Source organism: Canis lupus, chromosome 24, assembly GCF_003254725.2.
Source record: "Canis lupus dingo isolate Sandy chromosome 24, ASM325472v2, whole genome shotgun sequence".
In the NCBI taxonomy this organism is placed as follows: domain Eukaryota; kingdom Metazoa; phylum Chordata; class Mammalia; order Carnivora; family Canidae; genus Canis; species Canis lupus.
This window is the reverse complement of record NC_064266.1, coordinates 39,554,349-39,567,857: the sequence shown is the minus strand read 5'-3', so window position 1 is coordinate 39,567,857 and position 13,509 is coordinate 39,554,349.

Genomic DNA, 13,509 nt, shown 5'->3' with positions numbered 1-13,509 from the left:
CTGGCATTTGCAGCGTTTAGTGGAAAGGCTGGGCACTCGGCAAGGGCCCCCGCCCGCAGGCCTGGCTCCTGTTTCCAGATCCCTTCAAGAAAGGATGTGCTGGAGGAAGACTTCAAAGCCGCTCTTTGAAAAGGGAAATCACATCTAGAAAGCTGTTCTCCGAATGAGAAACAAATTATTTGATTTGAAAGAGCAGCCAATCTTCAGAGCGGTGAGGGAGGATCAAAGAGTAAGTGCGTGTGAACTTCAGAAGTGACCCTTTCCAGTGGAACGTGACTTTCCTCTTTCCATGCGCTCAACGCGCTCTGGAGGGAGTGGGTTTGCGAGAGAATCAAAATAAAGAAGCTGGTCTGCGTTCCAGAAAATCACGTGATCTCTCTCCCTCCCTCCCTCCCCCGCCCTCTCCCTCCCTCCTCCCTCCTTCCCTCCCTCCAGCCTGTGTACCCCAACCTTTACAGTCACCGTCGCCCCTGCAGCGTGCTGCGAGGTGCACGCGGGTCCTGGCACACACGCGGCTGGAATCCGTGCGTGGGGGAGACCAAAGGACCAGGTGCCCGGAGAGGGCAGCTGGGTGGCCCTGGGCCCCTCCCCGCTTCCTGTTCCCTGGACACCCCCCCCCCCAGGTGAGCCCTCCCCACCGCAGAGGCTTAGGGAATCTTGGCGTCTTTTTTTTTTTTTTGCGTTTTCATCATTCAAGCTATTACCTGAACACATTCTTCTTGTTTAAAAAAAAAAAAAAGTAAAATCTCAAAGTCAAACAACCCCCTCCTAATAATAAATAAATAAATAAATAATAAATAAATAAATAAATAAATAAAATAACCATTTCTGTTAGGGGAGAGATCATCTGCTCAGTGTATTTTTCTTTCCTAAATCTTAGATCCCTGGATCCCACTCCACCCCAAGTGCCACGCCCCCATAGATCTCCAGGCCATGTGAACGTGGATAATTATCTACTAATATAAATGGAAGGGGGAATTAGCACACTTAAAAGCAGAAAACTTGGACATAAATAAGAAACAACCAACAACGACCCAGTATGGATTCCTGGTTCTTTGCAAAGTCCAATAAAATTAAGACAGATCTTTGGCCGGAATGCATAGGAAAAATGAGAGGGAACCTACTTAGAAACAACATCACGAATAGAAATAAATGTGATTACAGGTCAGGAGCAGACTTCTTACGTTTGTAGACACTATAATGTACCTTTGGGCTTGAAAATCTGCATTTGCCTGGGGTGGGGCGGGACTACCACGATTGGCCCAGTCAGGCATTCTGTTTACACCTAAAAGGATTACTTTTCCTTACCTGCTTGTTTGATGTAGTATATGTTAAATACTCACTGTAGGAGATTGGAGGGAACATTGTTACTTTTCTCATGGAATAAGGATATTCTGAGGAGACAAGGAGGGTCCAAGAGTTTAGAATTTTGCATAGAAAAATAGTATCAAGTTTTTAGAAGTTTCTGTGGTGGGTAAGTCATGATGTTGGAGAGATACATTTTATCGAGAATCACTGATTTTCTTTAAGATTGTATTTATTTATTCATGAGACACACAGAGAGGCAGAGACACAGGCAGAGGGATTAGCGGGCTCCTCGAAGGGAGCCCGAGGCGGGACTCGATCCCAAGACCCCAGGATCACCGCCCAAGCCAAGGCAGATGCTCAGCCACTGAGCCACCCAGGTGTCCCAAGAATCACTGATTTTTTTAAAAAATATTTTTTAAAGATTTTATTGATTTATTCATGAGAGACACACACAGAGAGAGAGAGGCAGAGACACAGGCAGAGGGAGAAGCAGGCTCCATGCAGGGAGCCTGATACGGGACTCGATCTCAGATCTCCAGGATCAGGCCCTGGACCAAAGGCGGCGCTAAACCAATGAGCCATCCGGGCTGCCCAGTATCTTAACAGATAACCTGAAAATGAGCACAAAAACAATGGCCAGCCTTTATTTGTTATGTGTATTAGTGTGTCTGGCCCTCACAATGATGCTTAGGGCCTGATACCATCATTATAGCCATTTTATAGATGGTGAAACTGAGGTGTGGAAGGTTGCCCAAGGTCACACAGCTGTGAGTGGCTGAATGGGGGTCGGGGTTAAGGAAGCCTATGACCGTTGACGGTATGAAAGCCCGTACATTGGGGCACCTGGGTGGCTCAGTGGTTGGGCATCTGCCTTTGGCTCAGGTCATGATCCCGGGGTCCTGGGATCGAGTCCCGCATCGGGCTCCTTGCAGGGAGCCTGCTTCTCCCTCTCCCTGTGTCTCTGCCTCTCTCTCTGTGTCTCTCATGAATGAATGGATAAATAAATAAATAAATAAATAAATAAATAAATAAATAAATATATTTTTTTAAAGTCCATAGTACATGACACCATAGGGGAATCCAGCTGTTTCTTCCCTCACCATGTTTTAACTGGGAACCTTGAAATTTCACCCTGGGTGCTGTACCTGTCTTACATAGATGGCCCACAGCAAAGAGTGAGTGTTTAAGGTAGCAAAAACATCCAAAGCCCTCAGGGAAGATGACTAAAGGATTTTAGGAAACTGAGGGAGTGTCAGCTAGGGCGGCTTTACCTAACCGGAAGTTTAGGGAGTAAAGAATAGAAAGCCCTTACTTAACCCAGACCTGGCACCTCAGAAACATCCCTACAAGTCATCACGTCCATCAGGGTTATGATGACTCTACCTCTAACTCCTCTTAATTAAAAGAAAATGCCTCTTCCTCTTTCTCTTTCTTTTCTACCCCCTCTCCCTCTCCCAACCAAAAAAAAAAAAAAAAAATGACGGTCTCAATGTTAATCCACTCAGAAGACCAGACCCGCTGTGAATGCGACATTTGCATTCCAAAGGAGAAGAATTTTCTGTGCCAGAGCTGTTCAGGGTAGCTGTAGAGTAATGTTCTCGAGGCTCTGGATCCTTCCGCACTCATCTCCTCCCTGCCCCTCTCCAGGCTCCCCCCTCACCCACCAACTGTTTGCTCTCAGCCCTGGCGTCCTATCCCCAACCAGAGACACCAGGCAGAAAGGTCTGTGGGGTCCTGGGCCCAGAGTCACCGAGGTCTACTTCAGTGAATATCCTAAAAGGGCAGGATTATTGTTCTCCAAGCCTTCTGTGTGGTTGGGAACCCCACCAAGGCTGGGGTCCAGGCCTTTCCTCTTTTGTATGAAGACATCCACTGAGTGCCTGTTCCTCCAGAGAAATTGTTTCAATATCCTAGTAACAGAAAGCAGAAAAGACACCACTGAGAATGTCATTTGTGGTTTAATTTATGGAGTGATTGAATTAACTATGCCTTTTTCTCCCCCCACCCCCCTCCCACCCAAAGGTTCTAGGTGTGTGCATTACCTGACTCAGAACCAACTGCCATTAGCTGCAGGGAGGCCCTTTCTTTGAACAGCCCCTAATTGCTTTCTGTTAAAGGGCGTGTAAGTCCCTTTTGATGTGATAAGAAAAACTCAAACCATTTTCCTTTTTTGAAACCATAACTCCAGTGCCTTTTTAAACAAACTTCCATGAGCAGGGGTTAAAAAAAAAGAAAGAAAAGAAAAAAGAAAGAAAGAAAAGAAAAGAAAAGAAAAGAAAGAAAGAAAAGAAAGAAAAGAAAAGAAAAGAAAAGAAAGAAAAAGAAAAAGAAAAGAAGAAAAGAAAAGAAAAAAAGAAATTCACCTGCATTTATTTTCCTGAGTTCTGTAGTTTGAGAGCCAGGCGTGTAATAAGAACTCAGATAAAGTTTTCTCTAGATTGTGTCGTTTTGAGTTAACTTGGTGCTTTTCAACGACTTCAGAAATCCTCCTATGGGTAGAAAGATGCTCCCCCCTGACCTCTCCAAATCCTTTATAATAATGTGAGCTTTGTTGTAAATGTGAAGTCAATCAAGAAGCAGGAATACATTCGTGGACTGCCCCTGTTTTATAGTTTCCCCTTCTCAAGCTTGTTATTTTGAGAGGACACACATTGAGCAACTTGTTTCTGAATTAAAGTATTGCTCAATCTGGTTGCTTTCTTAAGAATTACATTAAACCACTAAACTAGGTACGTATGGGATCCCGGTTTTGAACAAGGCAGTAGTGAACTTTGCAAGTGCCGTCTGCCAAGATGAGTCCATGTGATTGATTTATTAATTAGTAAAAGCCATCCTCTGAAATTACCTTGCATTAATCACAATTCATGAAAAATATATTCAATTAGTTTGAAGATATAAGTTTGACAAACTATCCCTTCTTCAGAGACCACAGTCAGTTTTATTAACTCTTGCTGGATAAATCATTCATGTTGTGCCTGAAATGGTGAGTGGTTGAGGGAATTCCCAAAAGTACAACGGACCCGTTCTGGCAAAGCTGAAAGCCATGTGAGGCAGAGGCAGGAGGCTGGGTGAAGCAGGAAACGAAGATTCTGACAATACTGGATATTCTAGTATCTGCTGCCACTTGCACTAAAGGAATAGACTTGAATTGGAGTTTTCTGAGTCAAAGCTGGTAAAAATAGACAAACCCAAATAGGCAGGAAACTCCAGCTGCCAGAAACCAGTCTTTTAGTGAAGGGTGGCTAATGCCTGTCCAGGGCCACTGGGTGGGCTGACCAGTGACGGGGAGTCCTGGATGACCTCTTCTGTGTGATCCAAATCCTCTGCTTGCACCCACTTTACAGATGAGGAAATGAAAGGCCCTAGGGGATCAGTGCAAAATTATATAGTAAATTAAGGACCAGGATCCAAAGACCCCAAGGCAAGTGGAACAGCTTGCCTCAGCCTCAATTTCCCTTTGTGTAGCTCAAGAGTTGGGATCAACAAAATTGTATGATTTCCAATTCTCAAGTGCCAGGATTTTAGTATTTTGATTTCAGGTCGGCTTTCTCAACAACTTCATGGAGCCTAAGCACTTATATGTGTATAAGCGTATAAAAATATATATTATTAAAAAATAAAAAACAATAATAATAAATAAAAATATATATTCTAATACATGAAAATATGACACTTTGGTTAATAGTTCTATGATTAGAACTATTGAAGTGACTTGAACAGGATAGAATTTTTAAGATGTATTTCTAATGTATCTACTTCCTATTATTCCATATGGGTTTTTTGACCTACTGACTATATAACAAAAAAAGGGAAGCCAGATGTTTCTGGAGATTTGTAACTCTCCATTTTCGAGAGAAAATGAAAATGATTAGAGAAACATGGGGAAATCGTGAGTCTTGGCAAAACCCACCTCATTCCTGTAGCACAAAGATTGAAATATCAAGATTTTATTAGAAAAGAAAATGCAGCAGCAGGGGCCAATCCGAGTAGCAAAACAGTGAACTGTAGTGAATTCATCTCCTAAAGATAGTTCACTGCCAGTGGAGTGTGGTTCCTGAGTAAACTTGCGAGCCCAAAGATTAATCAGACATGTAGTCGGGAGAAGGATTCAGGGAGGTTTTTAAAAAGAGGCAAAAAAGGTCCATAAATAATGTTATTGCAGGAACTCTTTCCCTTCTTGACATGCTAGACATTTTATAAAGTACAAAACCCTCTTGAGTATTAATGGACTCTCAAGTCTTCTGGATTATTAAGAGATGGGAAGACAGAGAGAGAGAGAGAGAGCTTTGTCACAGACTGGGGAAAATGGTGTATACACACTGAGAAACAAAGGAAGTTTCCATATTTAGAAGCAGGATTAGTTTGGGAAGACAACTCTTGGAAATGAATTTACTGCTTCCCTAATTTCACGACTCTGAGCTCTGGATGATGACTCCAGGCCACCCATAGCAGCCCCCAGTTCTGCACCTGAGGAAGTCAGATCTTCAAGGCCAGCCTCCCCTGGCCTGAGCTTCCCCACTGCCCAGACTCCTCTCCCATCGAGGAGCCTCAGCCAGCGTCCAAAAGGAAAGTGTGTTTTGCGGTTGTTGAAACGCTGCCCTGTGAACAAAATACACAGGGAGGAATGCTACCTTTTAGGATGAATTTACAGAGCAACTGAACTTGGCTGAACTTTTTTTTTTTTTTCTTTCGTTCTGAAGGCCTCTGGGGAAGTTGATAAAGTTATGATTTATCGTTTTGCAAGGGACATTCCAAAATAGCAGTTTTTTTAATTTTAATTTTTTTTTTAAAAGACAAGTAAAGGTCACAGAGACCAACTCAACTATTAATCTAACTTTGGGAGGGTTGTTTTGAAAAGAAGGGTATTGAGGGGCTCCTGGCTGGCTCAGCCTATAGGGCCTATGACTCTTGATCTTGGGGTGGTGAGTTCAAGCCCCACGGGGCGCAAAGAGATTATTAAAAAAAAAAAAAAAGACATTAAAAAAATGTAGAGTCTTTAATTTGTCAAGAATACATTTAAAATAACTTAACTATATGATATTATCTCAATACATTGTAAGTGTTGTGTTGTTTGTTTTTTTTTAAGTACTATGTAGTAAAAGGTTTAAGAAAAAAATGGATTTCATGAGGGACATTCAAAACTAATCAGTGGGCATCATCATAAAATATACTTAAAGGCAGGTTAAGGAAACAGGGTGATAAGTTTCTGAGTAGAAACACCAGAATCCTAAAACCAAATAAATTCTCAATTCTGGTCCACAGCTTCCTGTATGCCCGAGCAACTTTTTTTTTTTTTTTTTAATTGAATTTTTAGCAACCAGCTGAGGCCTCTGCTTCCTTCAAGTATGGGACAATCCTAGTTACTTCCTCCTACTTCTTCCCTCCAGTGGGCCCAGAGGGCAAAAAAATTTCCCCCTTATATTCGCTGATACCGTGTGAGAGCCACTGCTTTTCCCCCAAGCTTGGGTAGGCCTTTTCTCAATTTTAATATGTATCAGTTCCTCCATCCCCCACGGCTGCCAAAGCAAGTGTTCCTTCCTAACCAGGGCTTTGCAAACCTTCCCTCGGTCAGAAACATCTACCTTCTGCAAAACAGAAATGGCATTTTAAGAATTTTCGTTTATAGATAAACACACGGAAAGGCAGGGATAGCTCTTGAGATTCCCATTCCCAACTTAATCTTTAATTGCAACTTCCAATGTTAACTAACTAGACTCTAAATGAAAACTTGAAATAAAAAAAGGGAACGTTCCAGAAGTGCAGCAAACCTGAAATGTTCTTAAAAAAAAAAAATTAAAAGCTTTAAGAATCCATGTCCAAATTACCCTATAAACATTCCTTTAAAAATAAAACAAACAAAACACCACATTCAGAGATTAATTACAGGGGATCTATTGAGAACTATGTAACGTTGGCATGAGTGATCATGACAACAAAAGCGAATTTGCCTCAGTTTGAGATCTCACAGTTAAAGAAGCAAATGGAAAAAAAAAAATCTATGTGAAAAGTGTTTCAACACGGGCTGCTCTGAAAAGAGGTATAAAAATAAAACCAGAGATGGAAGAACTGTGTTCTGTATGCAGTGGGAAAGTTTACCCAAATGACAAGCTGTCATGTGGGACGTCCCAACAGCACTTTAAAAAGTCTATTTCCTTAGATCAAAAAAGACAGACAGAAGCCCAACACTTATATCTGCCCTGGTTGGTCATGCTCCCCTTTTCCTGGAGTAATTATATGCTGCATCCATGAAGCAATGTGGCTCATACCTTAATGCTCTGAGTACAAAGACGAGTGGGGTCATATGACACGGCTAAATTTAGAAAAGTGCTCTGTTTTCTGTTTTGCTCAACGCTTACAATTTTCTGCTCTGAAGAAAGAGGAGTTTCAAATGCACATTGATCTTTCTCATATCGTGAATGAACCAAACGAGCACCTGTTTTCAACTGCCAAAATACACTTAAAAAAAAAAAAAAAAAGGAAAGAGCAGCTTGTGTACTCTTAATTCAACAGAGGAGGTTATTATTTTTTTTTCCCCTTGCTTTCTTCAAAAGAACATAACCGGAAAGTGACAGTAACAGTATTTACAAAATGCTATAAATGCAGAGGCATGTATTTAACTAAACAAACAACAATGTGGAATGGTGATAATATTCCAAGGCAATTTAGATGAAAATCTTGCCCAAAAACCCATACATGCACACACACACAAAACTAGTAAATCTTGGGAAAAACTAGCTCATGTAACTAAGCAAAGCGACTGTAAAAATTATTAACTCTAGGAGGGAAGATAGTTTATTAGTTACAGAAAAGTGTGTGACTCCTTTTTCATAGATCTGGAAATACCAGTTTTAAAAATGGACAGTTTTTCTTTTAAATTAAATGTCAAAAACCTCAATGTATTATGATAAGCCTAATCTCTTTGAAAGGATGCTTGCTGACTATGAATATTCTGTCTGTAGGAGTAATCCACATATTTTCTTGGAGTTGAAAATTTCCTGGAATCCAAAATTAAATTTGTGGATTATATCATGTTTGGTCTGAGAATTAGGTTCAGGTTCCCATACGCACAGAATTCATTCATTTATTTATTCAATATTTATTAGAATCCACTTCCCAAAAATGGTGATTACCAGTTTACAAATCCAGGTTAGAGACAGGACAGGTGCTCAGTATATAAGTGGATTTTACCATAGAGTTGTTGTGTCAAAGTGATGTAGACTTCTAAAAACACTCCAGGTTAAAAAAATAATAATAATAAAAATAACACTCCAGGTTAACCATGGCAGTATTATTATATTGACATCACCATTTTAATTAAGAAAATGTCTATGCAAGTCTCCCTTATTTTGTTCTCCGTATACTTTTCCATTTAGCTCTCATAGGGCATTTGGTATTGTTTTATAGAGTTTCTACTGCTGTTGATGAGCAGAGACTCTTTTTATTTTTTATTTATTTATTTTTTAATTTTTTTACTCTTTTTAATTGTAGCTCAAATTCTTTCATTTTCCATTCATTCATGTTCTTTTTTTTTTTTTTTTAAGATTTTATTTGTTTATTCATGAGAGACACACAGAGAGAGGCAGAGACACAGGCAGAGGGAGAAGCAGGCTCCATGCAGGGACCCTGATGCAGGACTCCATCTCAGGACCCCAGGGACCACGACCTGAGCTGGAGGTAGACACTCAACCACTGAGCCACCCAGGCACCCCTCATTCATTCATTTTTCATTCAACAATCATTATTCAACAAGACTGGTCTAATGCTCAGGGGTCCTAGAATTTCTATTATATTATCTAACCAACATTTGCAAAGAAATATTTATTTAACACTCAATCTTTTGGAAATAGGTCATCTCTAAGGCACACATTTCTGCTTCCTTGCCATGGAATTGGGGTGCCCAGTGCCATAGCTGATCAATTCTAAAGCTCACTTTAGTTTTTACATTTTAACATAACTGAAATTTTTTTTTTTTTTTTTTTTTATGATAGTCACAGAAAGAGAGAGAGAGAGAGAGAGGCAGAGACACAGGCAGAGGGAGAAGCAGGCTCCATGCACCGGGAGCCCGACGTGGGATTCGATCCCGGGTCTCCAGGATCGCGCCCTGGGCCAAAGGCAGGCGCCAAACCGCTGCGCCACCCAGGGATCCCAACATAACTGAAATTAGTGTAGATTTTGCCATCAATGACACCTTGCAATTGTAATTGGAAGCATTTATTTCTTTTTTAAGAGTTCGCAAGATAATGAAGCATTTTCCGAGGTGATGTTTTAGGTTCGACAAGATACAGTAGCTGGCCCCCTTGGTTTTCTGAAGTATTTCGATGTTATCACTCAAGTACCTCTTCCACGATGGGCTTCCATAGGACTAATAACATTGATGGAATAATAAAATAACAATTACCATTTATTGAGCTCCTCCTGTGGGTCAGCAATTGTGCAAAATTCCCCAACATTTAATCCTCACGAAGCCCCCAAAGGGTCATACTGTTGTCATCCCATTTTGTAGAGATGAAGAAACGACAGAAAACCTCAGCATGCTCACACTTGCTTCACCTGAGTCCTGGCCCTGGGTCAGGAACCAAAATTGAGACCCGAGTAGTCTGGTGTTAGACCCTGTACCTATAATGGGACACCTTGTTGCCCTCATAGCATTTATTACAATCAGTAAAAATGAACTGGTTTCTGCCTATGTCTCTGCCTCTCCCTGGTAAATAAGCCCCAGGAGGGCAGGGAAAACATTTCTCTTGCTCACCGCTGCATCACCATGGGTTGGAATAAAACCAGTTTATATTCCCTTCTAGCAGATAACCCTGAATACCTGCTACCTGTCGGATGTTGTTTTAGATGCTGACAATACAGCTGTGAGCTGGATTCTGTCTTCATGGGTTACAGTCTTTGCATAAACAACTAAAAAATTAAATAAAGCAAGGCCACCTTGGTTGAATGAGCACTGTTAAAACAGTTTCTTGCACTAATTGAAGAAAAAGTGGCTAATGCAAAACTGGCTACTTCCCAAGCTACTTTATGTTTGGCTTTTAAAGTACTTTGTTTGGGCTGAGAGTCTCGGTTTTCTTTGTTTCTTTTTTTCTTGTATCAATAATAAAAATGAGTGGAAAGACCCACCAACTGGCAGCAAGACAGGGCAGCCCACAACTGTTGTGTAGCCTGCCATTCCAAATTTATTTGTGGAGAAGCCACAAAGCTGATAATTCTCCAGGGAATCTTGGAGCATTGCCTCTGGTTAAGTTCTGCTTGGAAGTTAACATTCCTCCCTTAAAAACGAAATGCCCACTGAGTGCTTAGATGTGCCCGGACTGGGTAGTGGAGTGGGACTGCGGCCTGCTGACTTGCAGCGGGGATGGTGAGCTAATGGCACCTGCTCCCATTCTTCTTCTGGCCTGTTTCCTGCTCTGTCTCCGCCCTGTCATCACTGCATCAACCAGTATCCAGCACCATATTCTATTTTGTGTCTGCTCTAAAACCTACCTTTAGTAGGAGTTTAAGCCACTGAGACACTATTTGAAGTTAGCGCAATATATTTACATTTCATCTTATGATCATTATAGCTTGAGAAATAATACAAGAGATCAAAACTGGTCTCCTACAGCAACTGATCCTCTTCCGTGTAAGTGTAAGCCAGCTGAGTGGCATCCCAATGCCATACAGATTATTTGCACAAAAGTAAATTAGGGTGATTTTAAGTTAGAGATGTCCTGAAGTTGTTGGGTTGTTGTTGTTGTTTTTAAATTTTAAAAAAGATTTCATTTATTTATTTGAGAGTGGGAGAGTGAGAGAGAGAGAGCATGAGAGGGGGTGGGGGACAGGGAGAAGGAGAAGCAGACTCTTCACTCAGCAGGGAGCCCTCTATGGGGCTCCATCCCAGAACCCCGAGATCATGATCTGAGAGGAAGGCAGACCCTCAACTAACCGAGCCACCCAGGTGCCTCATGCCTAAAGTTTTATTGGTAAATAATTTCCTCTGATTGCTGTGTCATAACTATTACATTTTTTATCAATAATAATGCTAACTTTATTTTTTATGATTTTATATATGTATATATGTTATATATATTTTATATATTAATATTTATATATTTTATATATGTATTATATATATATATATATGTATAAGGCCTTTGCTGGACCCAGGGAAAGAATGATAAATAGGACCTGATGTCTCTTCTTGACTTTACATTAAATCTAAGTATCGGGTATCTTCCAGGTGCAAAAGACTGTAGCTCAAGAGTCAGCAAACTTGGGACGCCTGGGTGGCTCAGTGGTTGAGCATCTCCCCTCAGCTCAGGGCATGATCCTGGGATCTGGAATCGAAATCCACACTGGGCTCCCTGAAGGGAGTCTGCTTCTCCCTCTGCCCGTGTCTCTGCCTCTCTCTCTGTGTCTCTCATGAATATATAAATAAATCTTTTTTTTTTTAAAGAGCAAACTTGTTCTTTTTTTGTTTTTAAGATTTATTTACTTATTTTAGAGTGCACGCGCACATGAAGGAGCATCATCAGCAGGAGAGGGGCAGACTCCCCACCGAGTGTGGGGCCAGAGGCCAAGGTGGGGGCTCCATCCCAGGACCCTGAGATCATGATCCTGAACTGAAATCAAGAGTCCAATGCTTAACCAACTGAGCCACCCAGATGTCCCAGCAAACTTATTCTTTTTTTTTTTTAAGATTTTATTTATTTATTCATGAGACACAGAGAGAGAGAGAGAGAGAGAGACAGAGGCAGAGACAGAGGCAGAGGGGGAAGCAGGCTGCCTTTGGGGAGCCTGATGCGGGACTCTATCCCGGGACCCCTGAGCCAAAGGCAGACGCTCAACCACTGAGCCTCCCAGGCACCACTAGAGACTGACTTCTATTTGCTGTGTCCTGAACAGTGCCAGAACAGGGAAAGCCCTCAAAAACTATCTCTCGAATCAATGAATAAATGAATGAATAGAGCAGAACAAGCAGGCCAGATGGGGGGCAGTTCTGAACTGAAGAGTCTACACTGCATCCAAAAGGTCACCTCATACTATGCTCCCCTGACTGAGCCCAAAGGGAATCTAGGAAAATCTTGAAATTTTTCAAGATGAGCCCCGAATCTGGATGCTATAAAGTCTCCAGGTTATTTTATTTTATTTTTATTAAAAATAACCTTTTGTTATCCGAAGTATAGTATAGGTACACATGCATTTTGTAGAACATTAGAAAATAGAGCTAAACAATAATGTGAACACAAAAGCATTAGACTCCAGCCTCTGTGAACACCTTATACTTCCAGATCTTTCTCTGAATGCATACATAAACATCCATGTATTTTTGACAAGGAGATCATCCTTGACTTATTGAGTTAATCAGTTAATCATCTCCACCTTTCCATTTCAATACTTTTTTTTTCTTATCTGGTATTGCTCCATTTTCAAATTTCCCTACTGACCCAAAAAATGTCTTTTGCAGCTGGTTTACCCAAACCAAGATGCAGTCCAGGCCCAGGCACGGAATTGGGTTATTATGTCATGCCAGTCTTCTCCAATCTAGCTCATTCCCTTCTTCCTTCCTCCGTGTCTTGTTAAATAGGCCAGGCCAGTCGCCCTGTAGAATGTCTTCTTGGGGGGATTTATGTGGCTATTTCCTCATTCTCCAGGATTTTAGATGTTAAAAAGTAATTTATACAAAATGAAACCACACACACACCAATGAAATCACTGGGAGGACAAACTACACCTGTCTGCCAGCTGAATCCAGCCACCAAAGTCCAAGCTTTGATGTCAGGGCTGGGGGTGACCCCCAACTCGCCACTCAGTGCTGTGACCATGGGGCTCTGTGTCCATCATGCGTGACATGGGGACAATAGTAACACCCCCCCCCAAGTAGCTGTGGGGACTCAATGAATAGATGGCTGTAAAGTACATAGAACGGTGCCCAGCACACAGTAGGTTCTACGTAGGTCTTTGCTATGATTCTTTGCCTCCAGCTGAATTGAGGCATAATTGACAAATAAAATGGTAATAATATATTTGGAGCGTACCCAGTGATGATTTGCTCTTGCATACCCTGTCAAGTGATTGCCACAACCAAGTTGAAACATTCATCACCTCACAGTTGCCTTTTATGTGTGTGTAAGAACCCTTGAGATCTACTCCTTTCGCAAATTTCTTTTTTTTTTTTAAAGATTTTATTTACTTATTCACGAGAGATACACACAGAGAGAG